The sequence below is a fragment of the Maylandia zebra genome, linkage group LG5, assembly GCF_041146795.1.
Source record: "Maylandia zebra isolate NMK-2024a linkage group LG5, Mzebra_GT3a, whole genome shotgun sequence".
NCBI lineage: Eukaryota > Metazoa > Chordata > Actinopteri > Cichliformes > Cichlidae > Maylandia > Maylandia zebra.
The window spans coordinates 26,227,979-26,240,134 of NC_135171.1; the positions used below are offsets into that span (position 1 = coordinate 26,227,979).

The 12,156-nt window shown below is 40.2% G+C and overlaps 1 protein-coding gene and 1 long non-coding RNA gene across 4 annotated transcripts in view; one reads left to right on the forward strand and one right to left on the reverse strand.

Annotated features, from left to right (window-relative positions):
* Positions 1 to 12,156, forward strand: part of cacna2d2a (calcium channel, voltage-dependent, alpha 2/delta subunit 2a) — a 178,077-nt gene that overhangs the window by 16,514 nt on the left and 149,407 nt on the right. The gene's annotated exons all lie outside the window — the stretch shown is intronic.
* Positions 9,852 to 11,257, reverse strand: LOC105940866 (uncharacterized). Its single transcript, XR_001167516.3, has 3 exons — positions 10,954 to 11,257; positions 10,659 to 10,818; positions 9,852 to 10,084 (listed from the first exon to the last, which is right to left on the reverse strand). It is a non-coding gene; the product is annotated as an uncharacterized LOC105940866 (long non-coding RNA).

Here is a 12,156-nt window from a genome sequence, read left to right on the forward strand (position 1 = left end):
GTAGGGTGGAAGGACTTAATGCCAATTAATGGACATGTGATTCAATCAGTTTTCATTCAAGTTCTGTTTTGTTTTTGTTTTTGTGCTCTCTTTCTTTCCTTTCCCTCATTCTCACTCTGTTTGTATCTTTGTGCCGGATGGTCAACACTGTATCAGTCGGCACCACCGACCACATGCTGGTAGCAAGTTTATCTCAGTGCAGCACAGACCTTCTCGCCTCTAGTGCTGCCAGTGCACACACGCACACAGTCATGAGCGTGCACGTGTGCACCGGCAGCGCTAAAGCCGTCTTTTCTTTATGTTGTTGACCTTGCTGATGAGCTTCTGGTTCAATTTGGTCAGTTCGATTTGGTTTTGTTATATGCAGGCTGAATGCAATTTCAAATGTCTTTTCTACTTCTCTCTTCCTCCACTCCAAAAAAAAGAGACGGTTACTCACAGCCGAGACAACCAGCTTGGACAAACAGATATCTCTCTAAAGTGCACTGGTGGATTTACTCAGTATTGCTGACTACAGAAATTTCCAATAATCTGTCTGAAATGCGGAATCCTATGCTAGACATCTCCTGTGCTCTCACACCACACCTCCTTTTTTCCTATAGCTGATGTCAGCTTCAACCCCCCCCCCCACACACCTCACACCTCAGTCCCTCTGCAGGCTCATCCGTCAGTAGATGATTATGTGAGGGCTGATCAATCCCATTCATTCTGTGATTTAATGGCTTCCTTGGACTACACATGGCTTACAGAAGAGTTAAAGGTCCCTCCTCTCAATGCGAGCAGTTACCTTTAAAGGAATGAGAGATGGAGCGTGCTCAGGCCTCCTCTGTCTGTTCTCCTTCTGCCCTTCCCCCTCTATCTTCTGGCCTGGACCTTACACAACAGCTACTTGTTATCTAGTTGTGTGAAACATCAGAGGCTATTTCTGAACAACAGTTGACTCTCTGGCTCTCGTATTCTTTACCCGTGGCTTGTGTTTGGCTTGAGTATCCCTGAGTCATTGCGTAGCTCACGTCAGTGTACACCATAGTTTATTCTGTCCGTTAAAATGGGTGATTAATTCACTGCAGCTTTTTAAAAAACATTTTACATCAGCAGCAAAAGCTGTGGACAAATAGAGGCTTTCTCTGCATTTTTGTGGCACCAAATTTGCAGTTGATTATTATGTACGCTCAAAGTGTTTGATACTTTCCTCTTGGACCGTAATTAAAACTAAACATGCTAAACAAGTTATGGTAGGGCAAAAACAGTTAAGTAACTGTGCTAAAAAAAAAATAAAATTACGCTTAGGTTGTAAGGAATATAATGCAATCATGACTTTTTCCCACTTTATAATTGAACAAATGTTTAATATTATGTATGTAGAACTTCTAAATCAGATAAGCGAACAGAGACATGCATCACTAAGTGGTTTCGGGTGTGCTGGTTTAGATAGAAGCAGAATAATATTGTAAAATAAAAGAATTTAAGCTTACGTCCAAAAACACTGAATGAACTGAACATTATGAAGGTGTTTGCATTAAAAATGCATTTTAGCCTGTTGCTTTTGAATTTTCTTGTTGCGAGAAATACGAGGTAAACACTAGAAACGCCATTTGTGTAATGGAATAATGTAATAGTAATGTAACAGGGTTTTTTCTGTAGTATCCTTCTGTATTGATGCAACTACAATGTTAATGGAATAGAAATGTCAAATCAATGAGGGTCTGCAGTTTGTTTGTTTTTTACACAGTGCTAAATTAAGATTGAGCGTGGCATAATGGGGCCATTTCGTTAGGCACTAGAGCACCGAGGTTAAGTACGGCTAATTGTGATGCATTGATACAGTAATAAATTATGCACCATTGTTTGTCTACATTTCTATCCAGTTGCGCTTTTGCCGAGGATGTACTGTTTAAACCTGGACGAATCCCCATCGAGATGTCTCATTAGCCGTCCCAGTGGTGTCCGAAGGGTTGTGAAAACGTAGAGTCTGCTAGCAAACGACTTTTTATTCTGCTTGCCTCTCTGTTTGTGTGCTTTCTCTGACAGCTACTGTGTATTTACCATGGGAAAAATAAAAAATAAAACCATGAGAAAATAACTGGACATTAGAGGCACATAAAACCAGAAGTCGGTTAAATGTTATGCAGTGTGAGGGAGCTGGTCAGCACCATTACTCCCAGCCCCAGCCTCCCCTGAGCTGACAGGAGAACAGAAGGGCATGCAACCACACACTGTTTATTTTTCTGCCTTTTTATTGGTTTTCTGACACCGGGGAAGGTTACAAGGATTCCTCAGCTCCCGAGCTTGATGGCCTGGCACTGGTTGGCGGTGTTTGTATAAATGAAAATACATACGTATATCTGCAGAGTGCAACCCTGGGCTGCATGCTGATATCTCTGGGTTAGCGTTAGGAGCAATTACTAGAAATAGCTTTGCAATAAAAAATATGACAGTTTGGAAAAAGTGGAACCAGATTATGTAGCGCCAGTCCCCCGTCTTCAGTTTCACATGAGGTCTGTTTTTTGTTTTTTTTTTTAAATTATGATTAATATTTTCCCCAGCTTGCTAAAAGCTGTTGAAAACCTCCAGTATTTGATCCAGTATGATTTTCTAATGATCGTTATTAAATCTTAACTCTAAAATATTTTATTTTGAAACCGTCAGAAGATTCCTCGACACCCTTGACTTCAAAGAAAAGCCTGTTTTTCCTTCTTGTGATGTAAACGCTGAGTCCTAGGGTAAAGTCATCTGACTGACATCAATAATGCAGGCTTGAAAGACACAGTGCTACATGCTACATCATGAAGCAGCTTACCTTTATTTTACCAGGAAGTGAACGAGATTAAGAGTCTCTGTGTTTTATACGTTTTAGTCTTTGTGCAAACACTTGGAGAACATGCAAATCCACATAGAAAGTCTCTGGATTTGAACTCTGGACCTTGTTGCTGTGTGTACATCCAATGAAATGAATTACTAGGACAGAGTAGGAGAAGCCAGCTGGGGGGAAATGGCTTCTTGAGTGTCAGCATGAAACTAACCAGGATGGTCGCAGTGTCTGATTCTCACTGACATGCACTCTGATACATTAGGGGACTATATTTGTGTAACTAATTGCCTGATGAATTCAAGGAAGACAAAAGGCCGATGCATTCATCCTACTAGAGGCTTTTTGGGGAGAAGAGAAGGCCTTGCACTTGTTTAAAGGAAGACAATATAGCATTATGTGTCAAAATAGGATTAGGGGGTCTGCTAAAGCTCCAGCCCTGTCAAAGGAAGATGCTTTATTTTGCCGATGCTGCAAATCTCTTCCCCTTGTCTCTGTCTCTTGGCATTACTTGCGAAGCGTGTGTTCACATGCTTGTGCGATTTTCATTGGTTCTTCTGTTTGATTGTTCAGGCACCACATGACATGTCTTTGGTGCTATCTGCGCTTGACAGAAAGAAACAACTGGGTACAGTTCCCTGAATGGGTTGCACTGGTAATGTGGAGTGGCGTGATGCCCTAGAAAATTCCAGGTGTGAAGTGCTTTATTCACTCCACTGCAGAGGGAGTGCTTCTGCATGTGTGAAGTGGTAGGTGTGACGCTTATTCTCCATTGTGAGCAAAATATATTTGTGTCTTTTTATGGGTGTTTGCATGTGAGAGAGTTTGGTTGCGCCGAAGTCTCTGAGGTTTTGTCCTCTTCTTCTTCTCTTCCTCCTCCACCTGCCTCGTCTGTGATTGATTGGTCACAGTTCTGAATAACTTTAATTGGCTTGCCTCAGCAGTGGGTGGTTCTCAAACACAGGACTGCTGTGGAAGTCCTAGAAAACTGTTTTCATTTTTGATCATGTAGGCAGTAAGGACTCTCTGCTGCCTTCTGAGAGGGGTCTTCAGAAGTGCTACCTACAGTGTTTTAATTCTGTAAATCATCGTGTCTTCTGCCTTGTTATCTTTCTCTTCAAAAGCTGGAAGTGAAGCTCCCGCTCCCTCCGCAATCTGTCCACCCCCTTATTTGGCTTCGAGCTGGACTCGCTCTCATCTCTGCCTCTGGCCCTTCTCCCAGGGCCCCGTTGTTTGATGGGATTTGCTCCACCAGTACAATTGCTGCTTCAAGCATACACTCGTGTATGTGTACGCATTCATATTCCATATTTACAAAAAACATACAGTATAGCAACCGTGTCTTCTAAAAATTACATTTATGTAATTTGTAAGTGAAAATATGCTTTAAGAGGGAGTGCACGCGCAGCCTTACAATTTTGATGTTGATGTTTAAATATATATGTTTTTGCTATCCAAGTGAAGGTTTGATAGTTGGAGATAGTGAGTAGCTAAATACAGAACCAGCATTACTGATACTTTTAAATTTGAAAGGCAGCTTATGTAGGGGAGAGCAGTATGTCATGATTTATGAGATGAATCAACATTAATTATCAAATTCTGAACACATTTCAATGACCACTAAATGACTTTCCACAGTAATAAGTTAACACAGTAAAACACACCTATGATTTGGCCTCATGCGGAGGACAGAAACAAAATATCGGTCCTATTTGCGCTAGTATTATTCCAGTACCAATAACAGTGCTTGAATTGATACTGTTGATATTTGAATCGATCCGCCCACTTCTAATGGTGAGACGAAAGAAGTGCAATTTCAGCAGTAAATCTCAGTTTTTCTATATAATACAGAAATGCTGATGTAGTAAATGCAAGAAATCTGTCAGCACTTATAAATAAATGTGTAAAATTACAGAAGAAGCTGGTGGCTGACTAGTACTCTTGATGATCCATGTAAAAAATAGAAAGAAAATAGAATAGAAAAAGAAAATTCTATAGCAGATTGTGAAAAAATACATGAACCTTTCTGTGATTTAATTGTTATTGTTTATCTATTACTTAATTACTTTGGTGTAGTATGAATGGCAATAATGGAGGTTTTTGTCAGTAGGAAACACTGTAAAAACATTAAAGTTAAAAATAGTTAAAAGTTACAGTTAAAATTAGGCATTGTGTCAGCCTGATGGGGTCTTTGCTGAGCTAATTCTGGGCATTGGGCATTGTGTTTGTGACACAACCCTACACAACCCTTCTCCATCCTTTTCCAGCCCCCTTGTCTCCTTCACGTAAGTGTCTTGCCACTGTTTTGTAGAGGTGGGAATCACCATACATCCCACGATACGATATTATCACAATACTTAACGCACGATACGATATTATTGCAATTTTTAAAAATATTTTGCGATATTCAGATTCTGTACATAAAGGTAAACTTTATTAATATTCATTTTATCTAATAACAAAGTCTCACACTCAGTCTTTCTCTCATTTCAGTCAGTTTTATTGTTGACAAACTGAACGGTTTGTATTACAGTCTAGTCCAACTTACCATCTGGTACAATTATAGCTATTCTGAACTATGAAATTTGTGAAAACTATGCAGCCCCTTCAGCAACTGAAGAATTTGAAAGTAAATTAAAACAAAATATAATTTTACATTAAATAAAAAAGTTTTAAACTTAATTAAAATACAACATGTCTTAAATGAAAATAAGTAAACTTTTTATGGCAGCAATGAACATGACAAACACATTTGGACAGTGAAGGAATGTCAGGATGTCAGAATGTCAGGATTCTTGCTCAGAAAAAGGAGCTGATCAACATGCTCTGAAGTCAGAGCATGTTCCAGTCCACAAAAACTTTTTTTGTAACAAAATATCGATTTCTGCTGTCCCTGTATCGATACATTATTAGCAAACAAAATATCACGATACTACACAGTATCGATTTTTTCCCCCACCCCTACTGTTTTGGATATAAACCAGTCCTTTATATTCCCAAACAACCCAAAACTGAAATAAAATAATTTTAAGCTCCCATCCTGTTTTTACTGCTTCAGTCACACCTGCTCCTTCATAGTGATCCCCATAACAAAAGCAGACAGGGGCATGTGGTCCTCCTGTTGCCGTTTTTGGCCATCAAAACTTGTGGACCTGAAAGCCTCTCATAAAGGCCGGTCAGTATAAAATACTGACGTAGCTCCAAGCAGGATGTAGTAAAAAGCATCGCTATCAACACATTAGACTGATTAGAGACAAAGAGAACACCATTACCTCCCTTTACGAGTTATTTCACAGTGAAATTGAAAGATAACGAGCCGCGTTTCCATTTTCCCCAACCAATATTACAAACTCAAAATGTTTAGCACTCGCATACTCATTAAACTTGTTGAGCAACTTTCCACAATCAAACGTTTCGCCAGTGCCGCTGTGCCATTTATTATCTTCACATTCAGAGAGTATCCTACCATAAAAGTAAATAAATGATTTTAATGCTCATATAAGTCATTTATTTTTGAAAAAAAGCATCCGGCAGTGCACAGTCGCCCCGACTTCCAACCTCACAATTTGCACAAATCTGTGTGTTTGTTTATAAATAATTCTGTTTATGTTTTTTCTGTCACCGGTTTCAATGCAGCGGCCAATTGTCTGAGTTACAACCGACGTTGCTATTTACATTAGCATCAACACTGTAATTACTATCACTCAGCGTGTATTTAGAAATGACACAGCTGATCTAATTGAATTCGAGCTAAATGCATTCGTTTATTGTGAGTTATAATTACATTAATGACAGTGTAGGTGTGACTTTAAAGGCTCTGTAACTTTTGGCGAAGCAGAAATAAATCATAAAAGTGCTTGAGGGAAAAATACAACAAATGCTTGATTCGGGTTACTGACACCTAAGAGCTTAATCAGATACGTTTTGTGTACGACAGTTAAAATTTCATCCTGACATTTACTGCTGTGCAGCTGCGTCTGCTTTGCACAGGTATTGTGTGTGTAAGCCAGCCGTCTGTTGTTGCCTACAGGCTGCTTAAGCTTCCATTGTCATGTGGATGGTATGTGAGTGAATGTTTTGGGGATGCTCAAGAGTTAAATCCTGAAGAGTGCAATGGATTTGCTTCTCAACACAGCGAGGCAGAGTTTCTGATGGTGTTTTGGCACTGTAGAATATGCGATATGAGCTGATTGATTACTGTGTGGCTGGATTCACGTGCCCACATCAGTGGTCCCTCCAGTTTTTCTCTCTCTTTTTTTAGGTGTGATGAGTATGCGCGTACGACCGTGTATGTATGTGCTGGCATGTGTATGAGTGAACCCTGGACCACCAGCTCATTTCACACGCAGGCAGACATCAAAGGCGTTTTGAATTAACCCTGCGTGTCGGGGCCGCTCTGCATGCCATCCGCAATTTCACATCTCTGCCGCTCCAGCGGCACCAAACTTACATGCCCATTCATATTGAAATGAACAGATGGAGTTTTGCCATGCAGCGAATCGCCATCCTTCACTGAGAAAAGATAAAACTTCAAAAGAGCGGAGATACATTGGGATCTGTTTTAGCAGGTGGTGAGGCTGTGTATCGTCGCAGGTGGAGTGAAGGTGTTCTGTGTCTCTGTGAAAGTGTGGGCAAAGTGCAAGTATCGTGTTTTTTCTTATTAAAGCAGGTCAATTGTGTTTACATTACAGCTCCCTTGCAAAAGCTGGCTCCCTTTCTCCTTGATTAGACACTGCAGAAATGATGTCATGGTCACGCGCACACACGCACACACGCACACACGCACACACTCACAGACGCGCGCACAGGTACAAACATCAAAGCATATGTGGCTCACCTCTTTTAACTCATTTCATAAATCCATAACAGGAAGCCTGTCGCCTCACCGCGATGTTTGCTTGTGTCCGAAATGTGTTTTTTGATTGTTTCGACTGGATAGCGTTACCTCTGCCTTTGCCTCCAAACACTTATTCTCACATTTTCACCTCATCTTGGCAGCTAATTTAATTTTATATTGTATTTATTGATCTGGCCGACTTCAATTTCCTGCAGCGGCGTGATTCCGCCGCGCGATGAAAGCGATAATGTAGATGAACAGGCGATGGCTGATGGTGAGGATGGGAATAGTGATGAAGAGTGTGATGATGATCATTTCTGTGGGTGATTGTGATTGCGATGAGTTTGTGTGCTGATTAGAGTAGTTTCTGAAGATGGCGGGGGTCGCTGAAGTGTAGGTGAAGCCATCAGCTGCGCCGTGTATTTTTAATATCCCTGAGCCATCAGTAGGCTGCCATGACAGCTGTTCAGTAAACACATTCATATTTCATTAATCTAGCCTCTCCCCTCTCCGCCCCTGATGGCCTCTTATTGTCTCCTTTAGAGGTTGTTCAGTAATCCACTGAGACCTTACCTCGTCCTGCTGTGCTACCTGCACCCACACTCCCACACTCTGCTGTAAGTACTATACGAGGAAGTCTTTTCTCATGGTTATTTGTCATACTCTTAGTGTTCTCCATGACAGCTAAATTTAACAGTGTATAGGGCCACTGTTAATACAGATACACCCACACACATATGCGTTCACCCATCCATATTTATAGCGTGTAAGCACACAGACAGGATCATACTACACACCCTCACTGACATGCAAACATATGTAAAATTACATAAAACCACTCAAATTTGTGCATAACAGACTTTCTAGTCATGTCTATAATATGTCTATGTGTCTTACTTATATTTACCAAAATGCTGTTTAAACATGTATTAGTCAGCCCTCTTGCGCCAAGTACATCATATTTGACACATGAGTTTTTGAGACCTCCACATCATCAGTGTGATTTTTGAATCATAACACTAACTCCCTTATAGGTTTTTGTGTGTTTAAGATAAACAATGTAGCAAAAAGGATACAAATTAAAACTCATATATGCACATTTATATTCAGTTTGATCTTTTTAAATATAATTGATAAAAGATTTAATAAACACTTGGTGTAAAAAAAAAAAAAAATTCTGGCCATTACTTCATGGTTCAGGTTTTACAGGGTTAAGACAGAGTCACAAAAAAGAGCACAAAATGGATAATATGGCTCAACTTAACTCTCATTATTCCAAGTTAGACGGCCTTATTTATGAATATTTGCATGGAATCATTCTTAACCTGTGCGAAAAATAAATAAATAATAATGTTTGCATGCAAAATTTATTGTTGCATTTATGAAATGTGCATACCCACCTGTTTTGCTCTCAGCCTGGTACATTCTCCATACAGTTTGCATGCTATCTGCATACTGTTCCGCCTCCATTTCTCTATATAAGGAAACACACTTACATCTAGGTGAAGCAGAGGAAGTGGTGATGATGTTGTAAGAGAGAAGCCTGCACCTCTACGCAAGAAATAAGGAGAAAGCCTGACTGTACGAAATTGAATAATAGCGTCTGAGGTTTGAGGAGGAAGCCAGAAGAGGTGCAGCTTTCCAAAGTGCTTCCACGGGAGTGACGAATGTTTAAAAATAAATAAATTAAAATTGACTCTCAGTGAAAAAAAATAAGCTTGGACTCAGAGTTGATTGAAGACTAACACAAAAACAAGACTCAAGCATCTGTGGGAAAGTGCCAAGAAATGATACAGCAAGTGATGACATCCAGCAATGATAGTCGTAATTTTTGATGAAAGATAAGAACAATTTAAGATATGTCACGATGAGATAAGAATAATGGAATATGTTTAAATTAAACCAACAGTGCAGGCAGGGCTGGATCCAGATATGAGGTCTGGACTTTGGTCAGAACAAGACAGTAAAACTGGATCATTGTGGCTTTTACTTTGAAAAGACTACGGGAATTCTGGGAATTCTGCAGTGACTCTGACTGGCTTGTGTTTAGGAGGTTAGGTTAACACAGGACTCATGAGGAATGATAATTGGTTGGTTTAGACACCAGGAGTGAGTCAGAGGCACAGTGGAGCCAGGGCCAGGAGTGAGTAACTTTTTTTCTTTCTGCCGTTTTAATTTCAAGGGAGGGAATAATTCTTTTGTGTTTTATTTTATTTTATTTTTTTTACAGCCAGACAAGATTCAACTTCCACATTTATATATATACAAAGTAGCTTCTGTGAAAAAGAGGGAAGCTATACAAAATAAAGTACTTTACAGTTTTCAGAATTTCTGGTGTGAATTTCTTTGTACCGAATCTCTTCAGAAGTCTGGCCTTTTCTGCTGGTCACTGAAGCACACATGTTGTAAAGAGAAAAAATTCTGGACCTCATTCATTTCTAGAACAGGAACAGAACAGGAAATGTTAACATTGTACTTTACTGACAGGACACAGACTGAAGTGTTGGGGTGGTTTCCGAGCAGCCTACTAACGTTACTACGAGGTGAAATCTTATTCACATTACTTTAGCTTAAGCATTTATATAATGTTAACTGCTGCAACCATTTTAGCCCATTTCACTGCTCAGTGACATCTGTCTCAAACTAATTTAGCACTGTTGCCTCACAGTAAGAAGGTCCACCACCAGGCCGGGGCCTCCCCCCCCCGAGTCTCCTTGTGTTTGCTTCTCACCGGGTACTCCAGCTTCCTCCCACAGTCCAAAGACATGCAGTTAGTGGGGTTAAGTTAACTGGCGATTCTAAATTGCCTACAGGTATGAATGTGAGTGTGACTGGTTGTTTGTCTTTCTGTGTTAGCCCTACATAGGCTGGCTACTTGTCCAGGGTGTTCCAGCTACCATAGGGTGAGAGCCCTATGGTAGTACAGGTCTGCGCTCCACAGGCTCTAGTTATCACCCTTTGTTCATCCCTGACTCTTTCTTGTCAATGAGTTGGGTTGTTGTTAACTTTTACCTGTGCTTGTGGGCATCCTCCTCCTTCAGCATGTCAGGTTAGACTAGAACACTTGTGGGTGTATGCTGCCTCCATCACTTACAGACGAATTACAGCCTCGGCACATGCGCTGCCTACAGTTGCTGCCACGCGTTAAAAAACTGGTGCTGTGCAAAGCTGCCTGAAAAATATCACAAAGAACGCATTAACCCATCCTCCAAACCGTGAAAAAGATTTCAAGCTGTGAGGTTTCACCAGAACAAGCCCACTGGGCCAGCATAGATGACAAGTTCAGAATGCTCAGAATAGACCTTACCCTGTGAAGAGGTGACTCCACTAAAAAGAAAAAGCCACATCTTAGTCTGGCAAAAGTCTCTCTTCTTGTCCTTTGCAACTTTTCCTCAAAAGAAAGGATTCAGGGATTTCCTTTTCACTCATAACTCGTGTTTTTCAGGTAAGACCTGTGAGACATCGGTCTCAAACTAACTAATGTTCCTGACCTTGTGCTCAGTTGTGCACCAGGCCTTAGTGCACAGTGTTATATGATATCCTCCATTCTTTAGAAATTTCCTTTTTCCTTTTTTGTGTGGCTATTCTAAGACTGTAATCGAGCAACAAAGGCTGAGGCTCCAGACACTTAACTAGCCACATTTATTGCTCCTTTAATCAGCATAACTGTTTTCAGCTGTGTTAGCATAATTGGAAAATGGTTGTTTTAATGATCAGTTAGCCTTTTAACATGATAAACTTGCATTAGGTAACACAGTGTGCCACTGGGTGGTTGCTGTGTGGAATATGGGCCTCTGTATACCTGCACAGTCCATTTAAAGTCATAAATGGTCATCTGACTAATTATTCCATTACCCATTAATTATCTTCAACATTTATGATCAAGTTTGTTATTTTAATGTATCATTGAAAACAAATCCACTCTTTTTTCCCTGAAACCCAGTGTTGCTTCACTCTAAAAAACTTTTTGTCTTTTATTTATGGGCACGCTCAGCGATCCAGTAAGTTGTGAACCAGCTCAACCAATGATCGAGCTCGCACAACACCAGGACTTGAAAGCCAAAGCAGCTAAATGGAATTTAGCCATTGCTCTTTGTGTTATTTACGTCAGCGCTTTTCAAAGATGAAAATCACCTGCAATGGAAACATTTAACAGCTACAGTTCGATGACAGCTGAGCAAATTCCATCTGCTGATGAAGGCCACTGATGTAAAAGCAAATGGAGCTACTGAAAAGTGTGTGCTTGAAAGCTCTTGTGCGTCACTGTGTAGTTCAAGGTGAGATAAGTTGTAGAAGTTGAGGATAAATTACACCTTAAGTGCTCTAGGAATGCATCAGTGATCTTTTTTTGTAGTATTTTGTAGAAAGTTAGATTTGTGCCTATTGTTTCTTTTATTTTAATGATCAGTAGTATTGACCTTAAGGGATATTATGAAGGAATTTTCAGCATTCAAACCTGGACCTTGCACTACAAAACAAGTTCAACATACCCAGAATATTACTCTGACAG